Source organism: Biomphalaria glabrata, chromosome 9, assembly GCF_947242115.1.
Source record: "Biomphalaria glabrata chromosome 9, xgBioGlab47.1, whole genome shotgun sequence".
NCBI classification, from domain to species: Eukaryota; Metazoa; Mollusca; class Gastropoda; family Planorbidae; genus Biomphalaria; species Biomphalaria glabrata.
Genome location: NC_074719.1, coordinates 33136404 through 33161566, shown reverse-complemented (window position 1 = coordinate 33161566; position 25163 = coordinate 33136404). Strand labels below are relative to the sequence as shown.

The window sequence follows — 25163 nt, the reverse complement described above, 5'->3', positions numbered from 1 at the left end:
TCCTGGAGTTAGTGAAAAAAACTTGTAGACTCCCCGCCGTTAAGCAATATTTTGGCATTAAAAGCCAACAAAATGCATATTTTGAGGTATCTACAGTGCATTATCCTGCTATTAAATTGTTTTATTTAAAAAACCTAATGTGCTATTCTTACTGACTTAGACCCTCCCGCGCCGTTCGGCGTATTTCGCGGCAAGCTGCTTCCACAAAAACTGTCACTGTCAATGTCTGAAGCCTCTTCCTACCTGCTCTGAGGACCTACATGAATGTGTGGCGCCAAGTTGTACTAGGATGTCATCGCAACTCTTATTATGCGTAATTCATTTTGTTGGAGAACATGCCCTGCAAACCTCATGCGACGCTCTGTCACAAACTCACTAAGGGGTCGACTCCCAGTTCGGCATAGGATTTCCTTGATTTACACCCGATCTCTATAACTGACTCCTAAAATCTGTCTTAGCCATCTTTGTTGAGCCTTATTTATTGTTTTTCAATTTCGGCAGATGACTATTCACTGCACTTAATTAATGGAGCCCAGCCACTGGTAGAAATGTGTAACCTCTCTTGACTATGCTCTTGGAATTATGTGTTTGCTTTAGATTTTATATCGAAAAGGGAAGTTTTATCGTCAAAATCATATGTTGGGGGGTTTTAAACTAAAAAATCTCTGGAGTTGTTTTTTTTAAATTCACAACCCCATTTAGCTACGGTCATAGAATTTGGTGACTGTAGTTTGCTTTAGAATATTATTGAACTCTCTGTAGGAAAATTTTAAACTCAAAACCATCTGGAAGGGTCTTAAACTTAAAAAAAGCCCTCTGGAGGCGGGGAATTTTTACTCAAAAACCCCCCTAGGGTTGGCTACTTACTTAGAGTTAGGTCCTGCTGCGCCATTCGAGAGAGAAGGAAAGAGAGAGAAGGAAAGAGAAAGAGAGAGAGAAGGAAAGAGAGAGAAAGAACGAGAAACAGAGAGAGAGAAGGAAAGAGAGAACGAAAGAGGAAGAGAGAGAAGGAAAGAGAGAGAGAAGAAAAAAAAGAGAAGGAAAGAGAAAGAGAGAGAGAGAGAAGGAAAGAGAAAGAGAGAGAGAGAAGGAAAGAGAAAGAGAGAGAAGGAAAGAGAGAGAGAGAAGGAAAGAGAGAGAGAGAGAAGGAAAGAGAGAGAGAGAAGGAAAGAAAGAGAAGGTAAGAGAGAAAAAGAAAGAAAGAGGAAGAGAGAGAAGGAAAGAGAGAGAAGGAAAGTAAGAGAGAAGGAAAGAGAGAGAAGGAAAGAGGAAGAGAGAGAAGGAAAGTACGAGAGAAGGAAAGAGAGAGAGAAGGAGATAGAGAGAGAAGGAAAGAGAGAGAGAAGGAAATAGAGTGAGAAGGGAATAGGAAGAGAGAGAAGGAAATAGAGAGAGAAGGAAAGAGAGAGAGAAAAAGAAAGAGAGAGAGAGAGAAGGAAAGAGAGAGAGAGAGAAAAAGAAAGAGAGAGAGAAGGAAAGAGAGAGAGAAGGAAATAGAGTGAGAAGGAAATAGGAAGAGAGAGAAGGAAATAGAGAGAGGAGGAAAGAGGAAGAGAGAGAAGGAAATAGAGTGAGAAGGAAATAGGAAGAGAGAGAAGGAAAGAGAAAGAGAGAAGGAAAGAGAGAGAAGGAAAGAGAGAGAGAAGGAAAGAGAAAGAAAGAGAAGGAAAAAGAAAGAGAAGAAAAGAGAGTGAGAAGAAAATAGGAAGAGAGAGAAGGAAAGAGAGTGAGAAGTAAAGAGAGTGAGAAGAAAATAGGAAGAGAGAGAAGGAAATAGAGAGAAGGAAAGAGAAAGAAGGAAAGAGAAAGAAGGAAAGAGAGATAGAAGGAAAGAGAAAGAGAAGGAAAGAGAAAGAAAGAGAAGGAAAAAGAGAGAGAAGAAAAGAGAGATAGAGATGGAAAGAGAGAGAAGAAAAAGAGAGAGAGAAGAAAAGAGAGAGAGAAGGAAAGAGAAAGATAAGGTAAGAAAGAGAAGGAAAGAAAGAGAAGAAAAGAGAGAGAGAAGGAAAGAGTGAGAAGGAAAGAGAAAGAGAGAGAGAAGTAAAGAGAAAGAGAGTGAAGGAAAGATAGAGAGAAGGAAAGAGAGAGAGAGGAGGAGGAAAGAGAGAGAAGGAAAGAGAGAGAGAAGGAAAGATAGAGAGAAGGAAGAAAGAGAGAGAAGAAAAAGAGAGAGAAGGAAAGAGAGAAAGAGAAGGAAAGAGAGAGAATGAGAAAGAGAACGAATGAGAAAGAGAAGGAAAGAAAGAGAAGGAAAGAGAGAGAGACAGAGAAGGAAAGAGAAGCAAAGAGAGAGAGAAGGAAAGAAAGTGAAGGAAAGAGAGAGAAGGAAACAGAGAGAAGTAAAGAGAAAGAAAGAGAAGGAAAGAGAAGCAAAGAGAGAGAGAGAAGGAAAGAAAGAGAAGAAAAGAGAGAGAGAGAGAAGGAAAGAGAAAGAAAGAGAAGGAAAGAGAGAGAGACAGAGAAGGAAAGAGAAGCAAAGAGAGAGAGAAGGAAAGAAAGAGAAGGAAAGAGAGAGAGAGAATAAAAGAGAGAGAATGAAAGAGAAAGAAATAGAAGGAAAGAGAAGCAAAGAGAGAGAAAATGAAAGACAGAGAAGGAAAGTAAGAGAGAAGGAAAGAGAGAGAGAAGGAAAGAGAGAGAGAAGGAAATAGAGTGAGAAGGGAATAGGAAGAGAGAGAAGGAAATAGAGAGAGAAGGAAAGAGAGAGAGAAAAAGAAAGAGAGAGAGAGAGAAGGAAAGAGAGAGAGAGAAAAAGAAAGAGAGAGAGAAGGAAAGAGAGAGAGAAGGAAATAGAGTGAGAAGGAAATAGGAAGAGAGAGAAGGAAATAGAGAGAGGAGGAAAGAGGAAGAGAGAGAAGGAAATAGAGTGAGAAGGAAATAGGAAGAGAGAGAAGGAAAGAGAAAGAGAGAAGGAAAGAGAGAGAAGGAAAGAGAGAGAGAAGGAAAGAGAAAGAAAGAGAAGGAAAAAGAAAGAGAAGAAAAGAGAGTGAGAAGAAAATAGGAAGAGAGAGAAGGAAAGAGAGTGAGAAGTAAAGAGAGTGAGAAGAAAATAGGAAGAGAGAGAAGGAAATAGAGAGAAGGAAAGAGAAAGAAGGAAAGAGAAAGAAGGAAAGAGAGATAGAAGGAAAGAGAAAGAGAAGGAAAGAGAAAGAAAGAGAAGGAAAAAGAGAGAGAAGAAAAGAGAGATAGAGATGGAAAGAGAGAGAAGAAAAAGAGAGAGAGAAGAAAAGAGAGAGAGAAGGAAAGAGAAAGATAAGGTAAGAAAGAGAAGGAAAGAAAGAGAGAAGGAAAGAGTGAGAAGGAAAGAGAAAGAGAGAGAGAAGTAAAGAGAAAGAGAGTGAAGGAAAGATAGAGAGAAGGAAAGAGAGAGAGAGGAGGAGGAAAGAGAGAGAAGGAAAGAGAGAGAGAAGGAAAGATAGAGAGAAGGAAGAAAGAGAGAGAAGAAAAAGAGAGAGAAGGAAAGAGAGAAAGAGAAGGAAAGAGAGAGAAGGAAAAGAGAGAGAGAAGGAAAGAGAGAGAAGAAAAGAGAGAGAGAGAAGGAAAGAGAGAGAATGAGAAAGAGAACGAATGAGAAAGAGAAGGAAAGAAAGAGAAGGAAAGAGAGAGAGACAGAGAAGGAAAGAGAAGCAAAGAGAGAGAGAAGGAAAGAAAGTGAAGGAAAGAGAGAGAAGGAAACAGAGAGAAGTAAAGAGAAAGAAAGAGAAGGAAAGAGAAGCAAAGAGAGAGAGAAGGAAAGAAAGAGAAGAAAAGAGAGAGAGAGAGAAGGAAAGAGAAAGAAAGAGAAGGAAAGAGAGAGAGACAGAGAAGGAAAGAGAAGCAAAGAGAGAGAGAAGGAAAGAAAGAGAAGGAAAGAGAGAGAGAGAATAAAAGAGAGAGAATGAAAGAGAAAGAAATAGAAGGAAAGAGAAGCAAAGAGAGAGAGAATGAAAGACAGAGAAGGAAAGAGAAAGAGAGAAGGAAAGAGAAAGAAAGAGAAGGAAAGAGAGAGAGAGAGAAGGAAAGAGAGAGAGAAAGAAAGAGAGAGAAGAAAAGAGAGAGAAGGAAAAAGAGAGAGAAGGAAAGAGAAAGAAAGAGAAGGAAAGAGAAAGAGAAGAAAAGAGAAAGAAAGAGAAGGAAAGAGAGAGAGAAGGAAAGAGAGAGAAGGAAAAAGAAAGAGAGAGAATGAAAGAGAGAGAAGGATAGAGAAAGAGAGAGAAGGAAAGAGAAAGAGAGAAGGAAAGAGAAAGAGAAGGTAAGAAAGAGATGGAAAGAGAGAGAAGAAAAGAGAGAGAGAGAAGGAAAGAGAGAGAGAGAGAGAGAAGGAAATAGAAAGAGAGAGAGAGACAGAAGGAAAGAGACACAGAGAGAAGGAAAGAGACACAGAGCAGATTGTAACAGATGGCAATTATTCACGTGTTCAAAGTCTGTTCGGGAAAACATTGTCGCCAAAAAAAAAATGGTTTGGCTGTTCCGGCAATATACAGCTTGGGAACAAATAAATGGTGTGTTATGCCATCAATAATAAACAAATAAGTCCATGAACACATTTGATTACATATCGACATTTATTCAGTGTTGTTGTTTTTTGTTTTCCCGAGTGTTGGAATCCGAATGCAGCCTGTTTAATGAAATCTTCGATGGCTACAAGAAAGAAAAAAGTGGATAAGATACACCCTAATCTCATATCCATATCGATATTGAAGAATTCCACCATCTGTTGTGAGACAACAACTTGATTTGCTTTAGACATGTCGCTGAATCTGGACAAATTGTTGCAAGATGCCTTACTCTCTTGCTAATTTCCAGAGTGATTCCAATGGACGCTATCAAAGTTTTTTTTTTAAATTAACAAAACTGAATTTTTGTCCTTAGTTGGTATTCTAGGATTTTTAAAAAAAATATTTTTTGACGACGTTTGGCAGGACGTAAACTAGTTCGGTGCTTGATTTGCCTTTTCGGAAGCAGCTGAGAAACACTAGTATAGTTTAAGACTTTTTCCGTAAGGAGCTCGTAAAAAATATGTTCAACTAAAGGTTTCTCAATTCTATGATTGTACATTTTTTATTTAAACAATAACGTTGGATTAAATGTCAAAAACAACAACATTTAACTCGAAAAAATCTCCATAAATCATAAACAATTGTATTAAATTTTAAACATTTGTATACAACACGTTGAGTGTTTTGTAAATCAAGAGATTATCAAAACAATTTTTTTTGCTAAATTTTTTGTAATTGTAAACTTTACTCAGTACAATTGGCTATTTTTTAAGCAACATTAAATTAACTCCCATTTGAAGTATTTCTTAAACGTTTAGTAATGTCATGGGTTAAAGAGGCAGTAAAACAGGATGTAAAAATGATGTCTGGTTCTACACATTTGAGCTTGTCTGTAGCTGTAACATTCAAACAACGCTTCTGAGCCTCGATTCGGCGGCCAGGTGAAAACGTTGGTTCTAGGAGACCAATAGACCAATTCGAAGGCTAAATAGAAACACCGTTGTTGTTTCCAATCGAGCCAAGCTCATTACACTTTTAAACAGCCAGTAGTAATCAACACAGCGTTCCACGAGGGGCCAATTTTATATTTGGACCACTGATGTGGCTTAAGAAGGAATGTCACAGACTCGTTTGAGAAATGAATTGATCTTGTAGTCACTTATCATCTCGTGCCTTTTGCAGGGGAAGGCTAACGGTCTGAGACCTGACCACGAAATGAAAACCTCAGTAGATGTTTGGTCCTTGTAGAGTGTGGACGTATAGGTAGGTGTCAGCCACAGTATGTACTTGATGAAGTTAAGTCTGCACATGGAGTTGTAACTCTATTTTTTTTATGTTAATATTTGTGCCTTTAAGGCTGGATTAGCCAAAATTATATATATATTTAATAAACTTACTGTCTGCTACCGAGTATCTTTATTCAATGCATTTAGTGCATTGTGTTCGTTGAGTAAGTAACATGCTGCTCTAAGAGACATTCGCGTTAACAGAAGTAAAGGAACACCAAGAGAGATGTGGACATGTCTATTAATACAATATAACTACACACACTCATAAAACCCAACAGTTGAGTTACAAGGAAAAAGATCCTCGAGCTAGAGACCGAAGGCCGGCTGTGTAGGGCTTTTATTGGCCTAGAGTTTCAAAGGCATAGTCACAATTTTAAAGCCAATCACAAATTATAGTCATGACTGGTCCGCTTACTCATGAGTGAAAATAACGTAATTGAATCTTCCTTTTTTCTTTCATTTTTATAGTCAGCAATCGTTTCATTGCTATTCTGATGGCTCAGTCTAAATTTCTATATCACTCACAACTACTTGTGAAGGCCAGCAAATGGTGAATGTTTAGCGGTACAAATCTGGCCATCTATATCTATATATCAGGAAAGAGTAGATCGTATACAAAAACGTTTGTTTTTTAACTAAACTTAATAGCTGTATATTCACTCTGAAATCAATGGGATTTTTTTCTACTACAGCTCACCCCACTCGCTATTCTTTCTCGTCCTTCCCAATTGTGACTGCCTTTGTGATTGTTCATTAATGGAAAGATGCTGCTGAATACAGCACAAATTGATGCATTATAAAATGTAAATTCTGCCAAGTCACTGGTTCTCCTGGCTGGCTTAGGCAACCCATTCCATGTTCTAATAGCAGTAGGTAAGAAGAAACTTTTGTACAAATTAGTCCTAGCATGCATGATCAGTAAAATAAAAAGTGCTGTTGAAGATCTTATTTAATTTTCTCTTTAAAACCATTTCAATATATATATATATAGAGAGAGAGAGAGAGAGAGAAAGAGAGAGAGAGTGAGAGAGAGAGAGCCGAAGGGTTCAAACATCAATAATATTTTAACTAATGTTTGTTTCTGTGAGTTGGAAGAAAAAATTGGAATAGTATAGCTCGATAACTTGAGTTGAAGTTGTAATAGATAAAGAAACTGAATGCGCCATATGTTGTAGATATAAAGTTGTACACCGCTATCAATAGTAAATAGAGACCACCCACGTCATCCAGGACAAAGGCCCAACAGAACCAGATTCTTGGCGTTGCTGACACCATGTAAAGGCATGCCAGAAAAAATACTGTTTTAACCACTTGCCTCTCTCTAGTGGACAGAACTGTCAACTGAGAGTTGTTTTTCTTCGTAGTCGTGTGTGTAGATCGTCGGACTCTAGAGGATTTGTTCAGTGCTCGGTACATGATGATAGCACAGACAAACACACAGATCAAAGCAACTGATGCTAAACATGTGCAAAAGAAATAATCGTTGCATTGCTGGAGTTGGACGTTAACGCTTGAGAAGCTTATCACAAAAACGGAAGAATTGGTGTCTCTGTTGAAAACCTCGTCAAATTGCAACGTTGTCCAAAGCGGGAGATAATTAGCAAAAAGAAAGACAATGATAATCACGATGATCCCCCTTGTGTGTAACGCAAGAAATGAAGAGTTGTAGTGCAGGGGTCGAGTCACGCACGTGCACCGTTCTATGCTGATGAACACGGTCAAGGCTGTTGAGAGGTCAACAAATATACATCCTATCCAGGTGAAGAAAATAAAGATAGATTTTCCGTCAATCCTCTTGGACATTATGTAACCATCTACAGCAAGTCCAGTTGTCGCAATTATGGTCAGCAAAGCCCCCATGAGGTCACTGTAGGACAAACAGAGCAGAGTAAAGTTGACCCCTTTCTTGACCCCTTGATTACTGAACACTATGACGTTGATTATATTGGACAAACAACTCCAAACATTCAAACAGTTGGTCGCAACTAAACTAAACCAAAAGTCAAACAAAGCTTGTTCCTCATCAGAAAAGAAATTTACGTTGGCATATGCAGTCGAATTTAAATGTAGGCTTCCATTTTGTTTTTCCATGATTCCAATTTTTTTTTACTTTACGTTGATAGTGTCACACTCATACTTGAGTTGATAGTGTCACACTCATACTTGAGTTGATAGTGTCACACTCATACTTGAGTTGATAGTGTCACACTCATACTTGAGTTGATAGTGTCACACTCATACTTGAGTTGATAGTGTCACACATATTTGAGTTGATAGTGTCACACATATTTGAGTTGAGGGAAGTTATTGGGGAAAAAAACAAAAACACATTTTTGGTTTTAATGCTGAATTGCTGCCTTTGATTAAAAACACACACAAAGTACACTTAGTACAAACTATAAGTAACTAAACAAACATATTGTAAAGGTGACAATGTCGTTCTGGCGCACTGACACTTAGTACTCGATTGTGTACCATGGCAGGACAGCAATTAGCTGATAAACAGAGAAAGATAGAAATGCCTGATTGGTTATTACTATTCACTCTGACTATTTATTGTTAAAAAAGTGCCAGTATAAAACATTTTCGTAGACGTTGTTTGTTGAGGTGTTGCTGGAATACAGCACTATTATCCCACATTGACAGGGGATAGCAGTACAGTTTTCAATGCTAGTTGTGCGACAGTATGCGTTCATATTACAGTGTTAATTAATATAATTGAAGCTTAGATTAATTTTTTTTCAATTTCCTTTTTGTACGAGTGTGTGAATGCGTTATTTAATTTAAAAAAATAATGTCAGAGAAGAAACCGGGCTGAGTGTTGATACATTAAATCTGTTTATTCAAAGTAGTCTCAACTTCAAGTGCAATGACATAATCTAAAATTCAAGCCAGCCGTTGTTTGTCAAATGATGCCAAACTAGTGACGCCCAACAAAAGGCAAGATCCTTGGAAATTGTAATTTTATACTGCCTAAAACTTTGAACTCGCTCAATTAAGAAAAAAATTGTGTTTTTCATTTTTTCCCCCTACATAAAGTTTGTCTTCGGTTGAGATACATCCCACGAATCCCTTTAGCAAAGATTTTCATTGAGTTTCAAACAAAAGGGAATCCTCGAGGTTTAGACTAAGAACTTTGTCATTTTCTAAATCAAGTAAACCAATTGAAGCAGACTGGAGTAGATTTGTGCTTACATTAAAATACGCACTCAGAATACAGTTATACAGAAAACTTAAAAAACGAGCATGTTTTATTGCATAGAATGCTTGTTGAATGATCAATATTGCTCGTTTTGCTAAGTGTATAAAGAAGAAGCATCGAACTCTCCAGATGATTGTCACTTATTATAAAAGTAACTTTCTTAACAAGATCTTTTCAAACGATTAGTAATTTTGTTTGCTTCTTAGAGCTGTAATAAAGTTCTTCATAAAAATCTTCAATTGAATTTTGAGATCAACTCCAGATTTCTTCAATGATCTTCACATGGGGCTTTTGTAAATGTTGTAAAACACTTGCATTTTATATCGTCATGTGTGGAAACTACGATAATTCATTACAATTGATTGATTGATTAAAGTCTCATGCTAGACATTAGTGGAGTCTCAAGTGCTTGTTTTATTGAGTGTTTTACATTTTGCAATTAAATAAGAAACAACAACAACAGAATTTTATGTAGACTAAAAAAGAAAAATAAAACGGTCAAAAACGTCTTGAATATTTATACCAATTAATAGAAATGGAAAATATTCTGTACAATTTTTCTTCACTACATTCAGTATCCAAAGGTTGAAAGTCCATTAATTTCTAAACAAAAAGCGGACCACTCAGATTAGATTGATTGTTCTTTATAGTCATGCCAAATATCTTTAGAGACTCAAGTGGTGAACTAATGAAAGAAGAACTCGTTTGAATTATTTTATTTGGGGGGGGGGGGGGGAAGGGGCACTTTGTCAAAATTATATCTAAAGAATCTAAACACGAAAGTATAAAAAATACTTTTAAAAAATAAAGCGTATACAAAGCGTACTTGTATCAATAAGTTTGGATCAGTAAATTAATTAAATTTGTAATAGATCTAGACTATCAATAATAAATCTCTGCGATTACAAATATTTGTTTGGCGCAATTTCATTTTTTTTTTTGGCTTTGTCAGTACGCTATGATCCTATCACTTGTCTGGATCAGTTAGGAAAGGGAAATGGTAGGTGGGGGTATTTGAGTCAATATTAACTTTATTGCTATTTACATGCAGTTATAAAGGACAAGTTGAAAGACCTGAATTCAAACTCAAGCCTCCTCAAGCCAACACACTAACCACTGTGACAGCGGATCGCTTATAAAAATAGAAGGTTCAAACTTTAAAGCGACCACCACATTTGTGAAGTACAATTTCTTTGTTCGACACCAAACAAAACAATTTATTGTAAATAGCTGATTAACTAATTGGGTTATTTTTTTTTTACATTTGTTTTGTCAGGTAAAAGAATTAATTATGCTAAATTTCAGCTTCATCCGAGATCGTGAGTGGGAGAAAAAACGTATACACACGTTTTACCAAACAGACAGATCTGTACGCTTTGTAAGAAGCAAAACAAAAAAGATTACTTTTTTAAAAAACAATTTTACTTAGATTAATACTAATAGATTAACTAATTAGTTAAAATTTTAGATTGATTAGTATATTGTCACCTGTATGTTTTGAAACACAGACATCTTGTTAAAATTTTCGCCCAAAATGTCATTCCTATTTGAAAATAATTATAAAAATTGTAAATAAAATACAAACCATTCCCGAAAATAAGCTCATCAGCTCAACAGTTTTGTGAAACTTTTTGTAAACTGAGGTTCGATGGATTTCGAAAGGGAGTTGTAGCCTATTGCTCGTTTTGTTAAGCTCTTTAAAACAATTTTGGATTTGTTTAGAAACAAGAAGATTCATCATTTGGAGATGACATAAAGAAGACAAAAAAAATATTTGTTTTACATGACAGGAATCTAACGCAATTCAATGTAACCAGGCTCTGACTACGGGGAAAGAATTTGACTTTCATTGGTTAAATCATTTTATTGAGATATTCAATCTATTTTAAATCGTTTAACAATGTCACATAATTTGTTTGTTGAGTAATGAATTACTTCCTGAGGACATCGATGTCTATCCAATTCACCTAACGATGCTCTAGGAAGTAATGACGTAATAAATATAAAAACTGAAATAGAAATAACAATTTTTAAAACATATGTTACTGGTGTTCAAATTGAGTTGGAAGGGAAGAAATAGATTGACAAAATTATGTCTTTAAGAATGTTAGTATACACGGGCACAACAGAAAAATGGCTGCACTTAAATGTTTCTGTAAAATTCAACAACTGTGGTTGAATATGCAATTAATTTGATATTTTCCATCAAAGTACATGTTTAAACTGAATTTAGTTTGTAACAAACGTAATGAGTAAGCATAATGTCTGTATAATAGTTATAAATTTAACGATCTGTTATTGACAGTATGAAAATTAATCAATAAATGATATTTTATTCAAATTTGTCTCACGTTTCTTTCTTAGTACTTTTCTTAGAGGGGGGCGCTGGCGGATTTTGTAAAAGAAAAAATGCGAAAAGGGAGTGGTAGGCCAAAAAAGGTTGAGGACCACTGCTATAGACTACGCGTTTCAGGCATAGAGACAAAAAAATGCATTTCCTGAAGGCCACATTTGAATGCCACATTCTCGTTACCCACTCTTTCATTTATTTTGAAATTGTGTCCTCTAAATAAAAAAGAAATCTAAATTTTGTGCTATTAATTGTAATAGGTTATTTTACTCCTTTTGAATGTAGCGAAATGTCAATAGCTCTAGACCTATTTTTTTTAATACTACTAGAATTTTTGCTTAGCGTATTTTTTTAAAAGTTTACTTAGAGGAAAAGAACGAAAATACAGGAAGTTTATTTTTGTGCAACTTTTATGTATACTTTGTATATAGAATGCGGCCTTTGCGGAAATACCGAAAATAAAATGCAAAGGTTGATGGAAAACTGGCTGTTTTTCGCGAAGAGCGGAGGTGTCGCAGTCACGACGGTTGAGAAAAGGTGCTCAATACAGAAGGTTCACGAGAGAAGGTTCACGACAGGAGTTCAGAACACGGTCGACCACAGCACAGTTCAACGGTGTGGTTCTGTACGGAGCATTACGACAGTTCAGTGCGGAGTACTGTCAAGTACAGTTGAGACGACTGGCGTCTTGATCTTGGTCTGTGATCGAGTCCGACACAACGAGCCTAGTGTGTGAAGTCAGTCCTGAACTGTTGAACCCAGTGCAAGCCCGGAACGAGACGGAGAGGCCAGTGCAAGAGCTGATACAGCGGTACGGTGTTATCGGAGAGATATTAGTACAGTGTACGTGTTGCCAATTGTACAGTATTGGCTGTTATTTATTCAACTATTAAAGTGTTACGTTACTTTGGAGCCCTGAGTTGTGTTAAGGCTTCCGCGCGGTGTTGGTTCTTGGCAATATCACTAGTGTAGATCTACGTCTGACTGGAAGTACCATTAAACTTAAACTACTTCAGTAACACCGGCAAAAGGCCGAAACAATCAAATATGTAGTCGACGCTGATGCTGTTCTACAAATATATTTAATCATCAAGAAGGGATCGTCCGATGTCAGCTATGTCCGTAAATCCGTATCTATTCTACTGCTCTACATAATGCGTCTTCCTTTTAGCGTCGCTTAGAGCGTTCTTGTTTTTTAACCAACTTTACGTCATTGTCGCTAATTAAAACTTTACCCTATTCCCGAAACAAATAACTAATTCCTAATCATGTAATAACAACTCCTCCCCCTCCCGCTAAAAAAAATTGCCTGTCAATTTTTTAATCTACTGTTTTAGTCTTACATTGTGCAAGGGCCAAAATGTAGGGAAACATAAAAGACAACACAACTTGAGTCTTGATTGTGATTTCAACTTCTCTTCCTGTGTCCACAATCAAGTTCCTCTGAACACATATTTCCCTCAAGTGTCACTAAGTGATACTGTCCAATGTGATGTGTCATAGGTGACCGCAGACATTGTTCGTTTGCTCTGACACTATAGGTGTGTCTATCTATACTTCATCACATCACGTTCCAGAGGTTACACCGCTTTCCCTCACACGTCAGGATTGACAATTCACCTAATATGACAAATTGACATTTATCAATACTCGTTCTCCCACTATACACCTAACGTTCTTTCGGGCATCTACAAGTGTATTTAATTTTCTCTCTCCACTTACTTGTCCCCACACGACCTAACTCTTGACTGATGTATGATTATGATCAAATACAAAGAATAAATTATAAACTTACTTTTCCTTGATATAAATACATCGTTGCCTTATAAATGCCCTATCTATTCATACATCCATACATACAATTCATACATATTACCCGAAATAAATAACCAACATGAGCCAATCTAATAATAACCAAATAACATGTGTATTATAACATAAATATCCTATTCCAAGATACCTTAAAACAACCTAATACCCATCTAGTTATGACTACTAGTTAAGTCAATTAATTAAGAATAAACAATTTAAATAAAATCCAACTTATTTACACACTACGGTCGTCTAGTGTTATGTTTCACAGGCTATCTACACGACCCATACATTTGTTCTCTCTACCTGGAGTTAACATCTCTTCTTACACCACTATAGCCCGCGTGTGGCCTTCTACCTCTGTATGACTTGCGATTACCGCTACCACAGTCATCTCTTCTATCATCACTATCGGATACAAACCTGTGCTTCCTATCCGAACTCGCAATCTTCTGTTCAGACTGTTCTGCCCTACTCCAACAGTCTCTAGCGATGTGCCCATGTTTATGGCAGTTCAAACAAATTCTGTCCTTTCTAGGTTTGTTTCGTCTCATGTTGCCATACTTGCTAATCCAACTTCTAACCTGTTTGTCAGTAGCGGCTTTGACACCTGCTTCATTTCCAAGTAAAACATCTCTAGATAACCTCGGCATGGCTACCCCTTCACAATACCCTGAGTACAATGGAGATCGAAGGAACACTTTGCATGCTTCGAACCTCTTAACTGCGCCGTCTGCCAATCTGACTGATTTGGTATAGCCTAAATAATCCCTAGATTTAACTAATCCTCCTCGAACTGCGAGTGTACTGCTAGCTGTGTCCCGGATCACATTTACCTGTTTATTATTTATCATGCCTGGATATAGTTTAAATCTATCTTCCTTACAATCAACGTAATTAATTTCTTCATCTGGTTCACTATGTCCACTATCACGATCACTGTCTTGGATGCTCCTTACAAAATTAACCCTATCTGGTGGCCGATTATCCCTCTCTTGTCTACGGTTTCCTTGATTACCTCTCCTATCACTAGTGCCACTATTATCCTGTGTATTCCCATTGCCAGCTCCATTCCCTCTATGTTTCCTACACTGGTATGCCATGTGTCCCTTTTCCTGACAGTTAAAACATGTAACATCCCCAAGGTTTCTATCACCCGCTTTAGGTCTATCTATTCTCCTATCATAACTTTCCCTGCCATTGTTTTCATTTTCCCAGGATCTATCCTTTATGCCATCATAACTATCCCGACCATTGTTCCCACGTTCCGTGGACCTATCGTTTCTCCTACCATAATCCCTATCATTACCATCATTTCTCTTTACATAATTTACCAGGTCAATAACTTTTTTGTGGTCTCTAACCGAAAGTGGGTTGTTTGGGTACCCGTTTTTAAAGATCCAAATGATTTCTACCAAGTCTTCAATCGTTTTAGGGTTTCTTTCCTTTATAAAGGACTGTAGCTGAGGGTCGCACTTATTGATAAAGTTATCAATCAGAATAAAGTTCTTCAACCCCTCGTAGGTGTTCTCTACCTTCTCGAATCCGAGCCATTTAGTGAAGAAATCCTTTTCTGAGTTGATGGTTGTTTGTGGATCAACTTGGCTGGATGGAGTGTTTTCGTAATACTTTTTTTCGGAATGTTGCCGCGTTTGCCCGTATGCGTTTAGCAGTTCCTTCTTTAGCACCTGATAGCTGTTTTGCATCGAGTGGTCGTGATTTTGGCAAATCTTGAGGGCTTTCCCATGTACGAAGTCCAATAAGATTTTGGACCACTCCTTCTCCTGGACATTAAACTTTGCTAGTTTAATTTCAAAACGTTTCAGATAGTCGCCAATGCCATCCTTGTCTTCCGCAAAAGGTTGTATTTTCTTTTTCATCCATGCGGCGCTACTATGGCTTTCTATGTTGGCGCTATTGTTGCTGTTCCCTTCGGTGGGCCCACTTACACCAGCCTCTATCCTCATCTGCTCAACTTGAATTCTCACTTTTCTGTCCGCCTCTTCTTTCTTCTCCCTCTCTACACGTTCTGCCTCTCTAACCTTCTCCCTCTCTACACGTTCTGCCTCTCTAACCTTCTCACTCTCTACACGTTCTGCCTCTCTAACCTTCTCCCTCTCTACACGTTCTGCCTCTCTAACCTTTTCCCTCTCTAACTTTTCTGTCTCTCTAGCCTTCTCCCTCTCCAACTTTTCTGTCTCTCTAACCTTTTCCCTCTCCGACTTTTCTGTCTCTCTAACCTTTTCCCTCTCTAACTTTTCTGTCTCTCTAACCTTTTCCCTCTCTAACTTTTCTGTCTCTCTAACCTTTTCCCTCTCCAACTTTTCTGTCTCTCTAACCTTTTCCCTCTCTAACTTTTCTGTCTCTCTAACCTTTTCCCTCTCTAACTTTTCTGCCTCTCTAACCTTTTCCCTCTCTAACTTTTCTGCCTCTCTAACCTTTTCCCTCTCTAACTTTTCTGTCTCTCTAACCTTTTCCCTCTCCAACTTTTCTGTCTCTCTACCATTTTCCCTCTCCAACTTTTCTGCCTCTCTAACCTTTTCACTCTCCAGCTTTTCTGTCTCTCTAACCTTCTCCCTCTCCAACTTTTCTGTCTCTCTAACCTTTTCCCTCTCCAACTTTTCTGTCTCTCTAACCTTTTCCCTCTCCAACTTTTCTGTCTCTCTAACCTTTTCCCTCTCCAACTTTTGTGTCTCTCTAACCTTTTCCCTCTCCAACTTTTCTGTCTCTCTAACCTTTTCCCTCTCCAACTTTTCTGCCTCTCTAACCTTTTCCCTCTCCAACTTTTCTGTCTCTCTAACCTTTTCCCTCTCCAACTTTTCTGTCTCTCTAACCTTTTCCCTCTCCAACTTTTCTGCCTCTCTAACCTTTTCCCTCTCCAACTTTTCTGTCTCTCTAACCTTTTCCCTCTCCAACTTTTCTGTCTCTCTAACCTTTTCCCTCTCCAACTTTTCTGTCTCTCTAACCTTCTCCCTCTCCAACTTTTCTGTCTCTCTAACCTTCTCCCTCTCTACACGTTCTGCCTCTCTAACCTTTTCCCTCTCCAACTTTTCTGTCTCTCTAACCTTCTCCCTCTCCAACTTTTCTGTCTCTCTAACCTTTTCCCTCTCCAACTTTTCTGTCTCTCTAACCTTTTCACTCTCCAACTTTTCTGTCTCTCTAACCTTTTCCCTCTCCAACTTTTCTGTCTCTCTAACCTTTTCCCTCTCCAACTTTTCTGCCTCTCTAACCTTTTCCCTCTCCAACTTTTCTGTCTCTCTAACCTTTTCCCTCTCCAACTTTTCTGCCTCTCTAACCTTTTCCCTCTCCAACTTTTCTGTCTCTCTAACCTTTTCCCTCTCCAACTTTTCTGTCTCTCTAACCTTTTCCCTCTCCAACTTTTCTGTCTCTCTAACCTTCTCCCTCTCCAACTTTTCTGTCTCTCTAACCTTTTCCCTCTCCAACTTTTCTGTCTCTCTAACCTTTTCCCTCTCCAACTTTTCTGTCTCTCTAACCTTCTCCCTCTCTACACGTTCTGCCTCTCTAACCTTTTCCCTCTCCAACTTTTCTGTCTCTCTAACCTTCTCCCTCTCTACACGTTCTGCCTCTCTAACCTTTTCCCTCTCCAACTTTTCTGTCTCTCTAACCTTCTCCCTCTCTACACGTTCTGCCTCTCTAACCTTTTCCCTCTCCAACTTTTCTGTCTCTCTAACCTTCTCCCTCTCTACACGTTCTGCCTCTCTAACCTTTTCCCTCTCCAACTTTTCTGTCTCTCTAACCTTTTCCCTCTCTAACTTTTCTGTCTCTCTAACCTTTTCCCTCTCTACACGTTCTGCCTCTCTAACCTTTTCCCTCTCCAACTTTTCTGTCTCTCTAACCTTCTCCCTCTCTACACGTTCTGCCTCTCTAACCTTTTCCCTCTCCAACTTTTCTGTCTCTCTAACCTTCTCCCTCTCTACACGTTCTGCCTCTCTAACCTTTTCCCTCTCCAACTTTTCTGTCTCTCTAACCTTCTCCCTCTCTACACGTTCTGCCTCTCTAACCTTTTCCCTCTCCAACTTTTCTGTCTCTCTAACCTTTTCCCTCTCTACACGTTCTGCCTCTCTAACCTTTTCCCTCTCCAACTTTTCTGTCTCTAACCTTTTCCCTCTCCAACTTTTCTGTCTCTCTAACCTTCTCCCTCTCTAACTTTTCTGTCTCTCTAACCTTTTCCCTCTCCAACTTTTCTGTCTCTCTAACCTTTTCCTTCTCCAACTTTTCTGTCTCTCTAACCTTCTCCCTCTCTACACGTTCTGCCTCTCTAACCTTTTCCCTCTCCAACTTTTCTGTCTCTCTAACCTTCTCCCTCTCTACACGTTCTGCCTCTCTAACCTTTTCCCTCTCCAACTTTTCTGTCCCTCTAACCTTTTCCCTCTCCAACTTTTCTGTCTCTCTAACCTTCTCCCTCTCTAACTTTTCTGTCTCTCTAACCTTTTCCCTCTCTACACGTTCTGCCTCTCTAACCTTTTCCCTCTCCAACTTTTCTGTCTCTCTAACCTTCTCCCTCTCTACACGTTCTGCCTCTCTAACCTTTTCCCTCTCCAACTTTTCTGTCTCTCTAACCTTCTCCCTCTCTACACGTTCTGCCTCTCTAACCTTTTCCCTCTCCAACTTTTCTGTCTCTCTAACCTTTTCCCTCTCTACACGTTCTGCCTCTCTAACCTTTTCCCTCTCCAACTTTTCTGTCTCTAACCTTTTCCCTCTCCAACTTTTCTGTCTCTCTAACCTTCTCCCTCTCTAACTTTTCTGTCTCTCTAACCTTTTCCCTCTCCAACTTTTCTGTCTCTCTAACCTTTTCCTTCTCCAACTTTTCTGTCTCTCTAACCTTCTCCCTCTCTACACGTTCTGCCTCTCTAACCTTTTCCCTCTCCAACTTTTCTGTCTCTCTAACCTTCTCCCTCTCTACACGTTCTGCCTCTCTAACCTTTTCCCTCTCCAACTTTTCTGTCTCTCTAACCTTTTCCCTCTCCAACTTTTCTGTCACTCTAACCTTTTCCCTCTCCAACTTTTCTGCCTCTCTAACCTTCTCCCTCTCCAACTTTTCTGTCTCTCTAACCTTCTCCCTCTCCAACTTTTCTGTCTCTCTAACCTTCTCCCTCTCCAACTTTTCTGTCTCTCTAACCTTTTCCCTCTCTAACTTTTCTGTCTCTCTAACCTTTTCCCTCTCTAACTTTTCTGTCTCTCTAACCTTTTCCCTCTCTAACTTTTCTGTCTCTCTAACCTTTTCCCTCTCCAACTTTTCTGCCTCTCTAACCTTCTCCCTCTCTACACGTTCTGTCTCTCTAACCTTCTCCCTCTCTACACGTTCTGTCTCTCTAACCTTTTCCCTCTCCAACTTTTCTGTCTCTCTAACCTTCTCCCTCTCTACACGTTCTGCCTCTCTAACCTTTTCCCTCTCCAACTTTTCTGTCTCTCTAAACTTTTCCCTCTCCAACTTTTCTGTCTCTCTAACCTTCTCCCTCTCTACACGTTCTGCCTCTCTAACCTTTTCCCTCTCCAACTTTTCTGTCTCTCTAACCTTCTCCCTCTCTACACGTTCTGCCTCTCTAACCTTTTCCCTCTCCAACTTTTATGTCTCTCTAACCTTTTCCCTCTCTACACGTTCTGCCTCTCTAACCTTTTCCCTCTCCAACTTTTCTGTCTCTCTAACCTTTTCCCTCTCCAACTTTTCTGTCTCTCTAACCTTCTCCCTCTCCAACTTTTCTGCCTCTCTAACCTTCTCCCTCTCCAACTTTTCTGCCTCTCTAACCTTTTCCCTCTCCAACTTTTCTGCCTCTCTAACCTTTTCCCTCTCCAACTTTTCTGTCTCTCTAACCTTTTCCCTCTCCAACTTTTCTGTCTCTCTAACCTTTTCCCTCTCCAACTTTTCTGCCTCTCTAACCTTTTCCCTCTCCAACTTTTCTGTCTCTCTAACCTTTTCCCTCTCCAACTTTTCTGTCTCTCTAACCTTTTCCCTGTCCAACTTTTCTGTCTCTCTAACCTTCTCCCTCTCCAACTTTTCTGTCTCTCTAACCTTGTCCCTCTCTACACGTTCTGCCTTTCTAACCTTTTCCCTCTCCAACTTTTCTGTCTCTCTAACCTTCTCCCTCTCTACACGTTCTGCCTCTCTAACCTTTTCCCTCTCCAACTTTTCTGTCTCTCTAACCTTCTCCCTCTCTAACTTTTCTGTCTCTCTAACCTTTTCCCTCTCTACACGTTCTGCCTCTCTAACCTTTTCCCTCTCCAACTTTTCTGTCTCTCTAACCTTCTCCCTCTCTACACTTTCTGCCTCTCTAACCTTTTCCCTCTCCAACTTTTCTGTCTCTCTAACCTTCTCCCTCTCTAACTTTTCTGTCTTTCTAACCTTTTCCCTCTCCAACTTTTCTGTCTCTCTAACCTTTTCCCTCTCCAACTTTTCTGTCTCTCTAACCTTTTCCCTCTCCAACTTTTCTGTCTCTCTAACCTTTTCCTTCTCCAACTTTTCTGTCTCTCTAACCTTCTCCCTCTCTACACGTTCTGCCTCTCTAACCTTTTCCCTCTCCAACTTTTCTGTCTCTCTAACCTTCTCCCTCTCTAACTTTTCTGTCTCTCTAACCTTTTCCCTCTCCAACTTTTCTGTCTCTCTAACCTTTTCCCTCTCCAACTTTTCTGTCTCTCTAACCTTTTCCCTCTCCAACTTTTCTGTCTCTCTAACCTTTTCCTTCTCCAACTTTTCTGTCTCTCTAACCTTCTCCCTCTCTACACGTTCTGCCTCTCTAACCTTTTCCCTCTCCAACTTTTCTGTCTCTCTAACCTTTTCCCTCTCCAACTTTTCTGTCACTCTAACCTTTTCCCTCTCCAACTTTTCTGCCTCTCTAACCTTCTCCCTCTCCAACTTTTCTGTCTCTCTAACCTTTTCCCTCTCCAACTTTTCTGTCTCTCTAACCTTCTCCCTCTCCAACTTTTCTGTCTCTCTAACCTTTTCCCTCTCTAACTTTTCTGTCTCTCTAACCTTTTCCCTCTCTAACTTTTCTGTCTCTCTAACCTTTTCTCTCTCTAACTTTTCTGTCTCTCTAACCTTTTCCCTCTCCAACTTTTCTGCCTCTCTAACCTTCTCCCTCTCTACACGTTCTGCCTCTCTAACCTTCTCCCTCTCTACACGTTCTGTCTCTCTAACCTTTTCCCTCTCCAACTTTTCTGTCTCTCTAACCTTCTCCCTCTCTACACGTTCTGCCTCTCTAACCTTTTCCCTCTCCAACTTTTCTGTCTCTCTAAACTTTTCCCTCTCCAACTTTTCTGTCTCTCTAACCTTTTCCCTCTCCAACTTTTCTGTCTCTCTAACCTTTTCCCTCTCCAACTTTTCTGTCTCTCTAACCTTTTCCCTCTCCAACTTTTCTGTCTCTCTAACCTTCTCCCTCTCTACACGTTCTGCCTCTCTTACCTTTTCCCTCTCCAACTTTTCTGTCTCTCTAACCTTCTCCCTCTCTACACGTTCTGCCTCTCTTACCTTTTCCCTCTCCAACTTTTCTGTCTCTCTAACCTTCTCCCTCTCCAACTTTTCTGCCTCTCTAACCTTCTCCCTCTCCAACTTTTCTGCCTCTCTAACCTTTTCCCTCTCCAACTTTTCTGCCTCTCTAACCTTTTCCCTCTCCAACTTTTCTGTCACTCTAACCTTTTCCCTCTCCAACTTTTCTGCCTCTCTAACCTTCTCCCTCTCCAACTTTTCTGTCTCTCTAACCTTCTCCCTCTCCAACTTTTCTGTCTCTCTAACCTTCTCCCTCTCCAACTTTTCTGTCTCTCTAACCTTTTCCCTCTCTAACTTTTCTGTCTCTCTAACCTTTTCCCTCTCTAACTTTTCTGTCTCTCTAACCTTTTCCCTCTCTAACTTTTCTGTCTCTCTAACCTTTTCCCTCTCCATTTTTTCTGCCTCTCTAACCTTCTCCCTCTCTACACGTTCTGTCTCTCTAACCTTCTCCCTCTCTACACGTTCTGTCTCTCTAACCTTTTCCCTCTCCAACTTTTCTGTCTCTCTAACCTTCTCCCTCTCTACACGTTCTGCCTCTCTAACCTTTTCCCTCTCCAACTTTTCTGTCTCTCTAAACTTTTCCCTCTCCAACTTTTCTGTCTCTCTAACCTTCTCCCTCTCTACACGTTCTGCCTCTCTAACCTTTTCCCTCTCCAACTTTTCTGTCTCTCTAACCTTCTCCCTCTCTACACGTTCTGCCTCTCTAACCTTTTCCCTCTCCAACTTTTCTGTCTCTCTAACCTTTTCCCTCTCTACACGTTCTGCCTCTCTAACCTTTTCCCTCTCCAACTTTTCTGTCTCTCTAACCTTTTCCCTCTCCAACTTTTCTGTCTCTCTAACCTTCTCCCTCTCCAACTTTTCTGCCTCTCTAACCTTCTCCCTCTCCAACTTTTCTGCCTCTCTAACCTTTTCCCTCTCCAACTTTTCTGCCTCTCTAACCTTTTCCCTCTCCAACTTTTCTGTCTCTCTAACCTTTTCCCTCTCCAACTTTTCTGTCTCTCTAACCTTTTCCCTCTCCAACTTTTCTGCCTCTCTAACCTTTTCCCTCTCCAACTTTTCTGTCTCTCTAACCTTTTCCCTCTCCAACTTTTCTGTCTCTCTAACCTTTTCCCTGTCCAACTTTTCTGTCTCTCTAACCTTCTCCCTCTCCAACTTTTCTGTCTCTCTAACCTTGTCCCTCTCTACACGTTCTGCCTTTCTAACCTTTTCCCTCTCCAACTTTTCTGTCTCTCTAACCTTCTCCCTCTCTACACGTTCTGCCTCTCTAACCTTTTCCCTCTCCAACTTTTCTGTCTCTCTAACCTTCTCCCTCTCTAACTTTTCTGTCTCTCTAACCTTTTCCCTCTCTACACGTTCTGCCTCTCTAACCTTTTCCCTCTCCAACTTTTCTGTCTCTCTAACCTTCTCCCTCTCTACACGTTCTGCCTCTCTAACCTTTTCCCTCTCCAACTTTTCTGTCTCTCTAACCTTCTCCCTCTCCAACTTTTCTGCCTCTCTAACCTTCTCCCTCTCTACACGTTCTGCCTCTCTAACCTTTTCCCTCTCCAACTTTTCTGCCTCTCTAACCTTTTCTCTCTCTACACGTTCTGCCTCTCTAACCTTTTCCCTCTCCAATTTTTCTGTCTCCCTTACCTTTTCCCTCTCCAACTTTTCTGCCTCTCTAACCTTCTCCCTCTCCAACTTTTCTGCCTCTCTAACCTTCTCCCTCTCCAACTTTTCTGCCTCTCTAACCTTTTCCCTCTCCAACTTTTCTGCCTCTCTAACCTTTTCTCTCTCTACACGTTCTGCCTCTCTAACCTTTTCCCTCTCCAATTTTTCTGTCTCCCTTACCTTTTCCCTCTCCAACTTTTCTGCCTCTCTAACCTTTTCCCTCTCAACACGTTCTGCCTCTCTAACCTTTTCCCTCTCCAACTTTTCTGTCTCTCTAACCTTTTCCCTCTCCAACTTTTCTGCCTCTCTAACCTTTTCCCTCTCAACACGTTCTGCCTCTCTAACCTTTTCCCTCTCCAACTTTTCTGCCTCTCTAACCTTTTCCCTCTCAACACGTTCTGCCTCTCTAACCTTTTCCCTCTCCAACTTTTCTGCCTCTCTAACCTTTTCCCTCTCCAACTTTTCTGTCTCTCTAACCTTCTCCCTCTCAACACGTTCTGCCTCTTTAACCTTTTCCCTCTCCAACTTTTCTGTCTCTCTAACCTTCTCCCTCTCTACACGTTCTGCCTCTCTAACCTTTTCCCTCTCCAACTTTTCTGTCTCTCTAACCTTTTCCCTCTCTACACGTTCTGCCTCTCTAACCTTTTCCCTCTCCAACTTTTCTGCCTCTCTAACCTTTTCCCTCTCCAACTTTTCTGTCTCTCTAACCTTTTCCCTCTCCAACTTTTCTGTCTCTCTAACCTTTTCCCTCTCCAACTTTTCTGTCTCTCTAACCTTTTCCCTCTCCAACTTTTCTGCCTCTCTAACCTTTTCCCTCTCCAGCTTTTCTGTCTCTCTAACCTTCTCCCTCTCCAACTTTTCTGTCTCTCTAACCTTTTCCCTCTCCAACTTTTCTGTCTCTCTAACCTTTTCCCTCTCCAACTTTTCTGTCTCTCTAACCTTTTCCCTCTCCAACTTTTCTGTCTCTCTAACCTTTTCCCTCTCCAACTTTTCTGTCTCTCTAACCTTTTCCCTCTCCAACTTTTCTGCCTCTCTAACCTTCTCCCTCTCTACACGTTCTGCCTCTCTAACCTTTTCCCTCTCTACACGTTCTGCCTCTCTAACCTTTTCCCTCTCCAACTTTTCTGCCTCTCTAACCTTTTCCCTCTCCAACTTTTCTTCCTCTCTAACCTTTTCCCTCTCCAACTTTTCTGCCTCTCTAACCTTTTCCCTCTCTAACTTTTTTTGTCTCTCTAACCTTCTCCCGCTCTATGCGATCTGATTCTTCCTTTTCTTTTCTCTGCCTCTAGCTTTCTCTCTCTCCAAGCGTTCTGCTTCTGCCGCCACCATCTGCTGTACATAGGCAGTTAGTTCTTTGCCGCGCAGTTCTAGTTCTGTCTTAGCTTCATGAATTAGCTTTTTTCTAAATTCTTCCAGGTCGTAACTTGAAGTAGTTGCCATATTACCTTTATGTTCTATAAATCAAATTACCTTTTGAGCGTAACCTCGCTCCGCGGCTTCCTAATATCTCTTGATTCAAATGAATTAAATCCGTCACTCTACCCTCGGCGTCTAGACTACCAAATCCGACTTATAATAACTTCTGTACTTTCCAAGATACACTTAGTATCCTTGGTACCAGTGTGTAGGCGTGTAGGCTACACTCTGACCCGACTGAATACGCTGTGCGACACACGCACACTCAACCGACTACGTGTTACTCAACACGAGTCGCCAGTAAACAGACCAACCTGTCTATTTACAAATACTAAAATTACAAATGGGCAATCAGGCTTCACCTCGATTGTTCCCCAGATCTAGTCTAGATTACGCTAGATACTTAGTTAGTTACTTCTTACCTGCTTTCACAGCCAGGAGTGTATATAACTTATTTGAATTAAACAATGAAAACTTAAATAAAATAACCACCAACTATAGCTCTAATTCTAATGAATGAGACTTTCGTCTGAGAGTAAGACTTATGACGAGAGTATTGCAAACAACTAACACATGACGTTACTAACAAATTGTCACAAACCGCTGTGAGCCCACAATCGTTTGTGTGTGTGTAGCAGAACAACCGCAATCCACTACCATGGCCTTAGTTATAGTGGAAAGTTTTAAGTTGATTTCTGTTATTTATATTTTAGATCTAATGTCATTAGATAGATATAAATTCTGCACGCGCATTTATGCTTAGTGTTAGGGTTTGGAAAAAATCATCCCCCCACTTCAAAGTTCTGGATCTGCTAGTGCTCCCTCCCCCTTTTAACAAGTTCGATGTTCATCGAACGTCCAAAATACAAATCTTCAAATATATTATCAGATTAGTCCAATTTTTTTAAAAAATCTAAATTCTCTGTAACTGTGACAGGTGGGGAAATGTGACGTGCGTTTGGCGCGTTTAATGTCTAGGGGATAATTATTTTTAATGCTATCACACCCCCACTTATCAGCATATGAATCGGGAGCAGACACGCAACGAGACAAAGCAATGAAAGATAGATACAAAAGTTAAAAATGAAGAATATTTATTTACATAAATATACATATAAGAATAAAAAGGGGGAGGGTTTGCATCTATCCCTAGTATATTCTATGTTTAATCATCACTCTTGCACCTAATAAGAGAGTATGTCACTTTGTCCTCTGACTTAGCTGGTTGTCCTGTTGATGTCGCAGCTGGCTGTGTCCTGGCTTGAGGTTCTGCAGCTGGAGGTGGCGCTCTAGCGGGTAGAGGGACGCCGGCGATATAGTTCTTGTGGAGTCTCAATCCCCAAAATCCAATATCTGTAGTGGGCACAGCAGGGCGGGTGGCCGGCTACCGTGGGCACAAGGTTACTGCGGGCAGAGCTGATCTGCCGTGGGCAGCGTAGTTGACAGGATATGTCCAGTGAGTTGC

The 25163-nt window shown here is 40.0% G+C and overlaps 1 long non-coding RNA gene across 1 annotated transcript; it reads right to left on the bottom strand.

Moving 5' to 3' along the window:
- Positions 1 to 12382: 12382 nt before the first annotated feature.
- Positions 12383 to 24255, bottom strand: LOC129928048 (uncharacterized). The gene is made up of 2 exons (XR_008779637.1): positions 24121 to 24255; positions 12383 to 12939 (listed from the first exon to the last, which is right to left on the bottom strand). It is a non-coding gene; the product is annotated as an uncharacterized LOC129928048 (long non-coding RNA).
- Between the last annotated feature and the right edge of the window lie 908 nt (positions 24256 to 25163).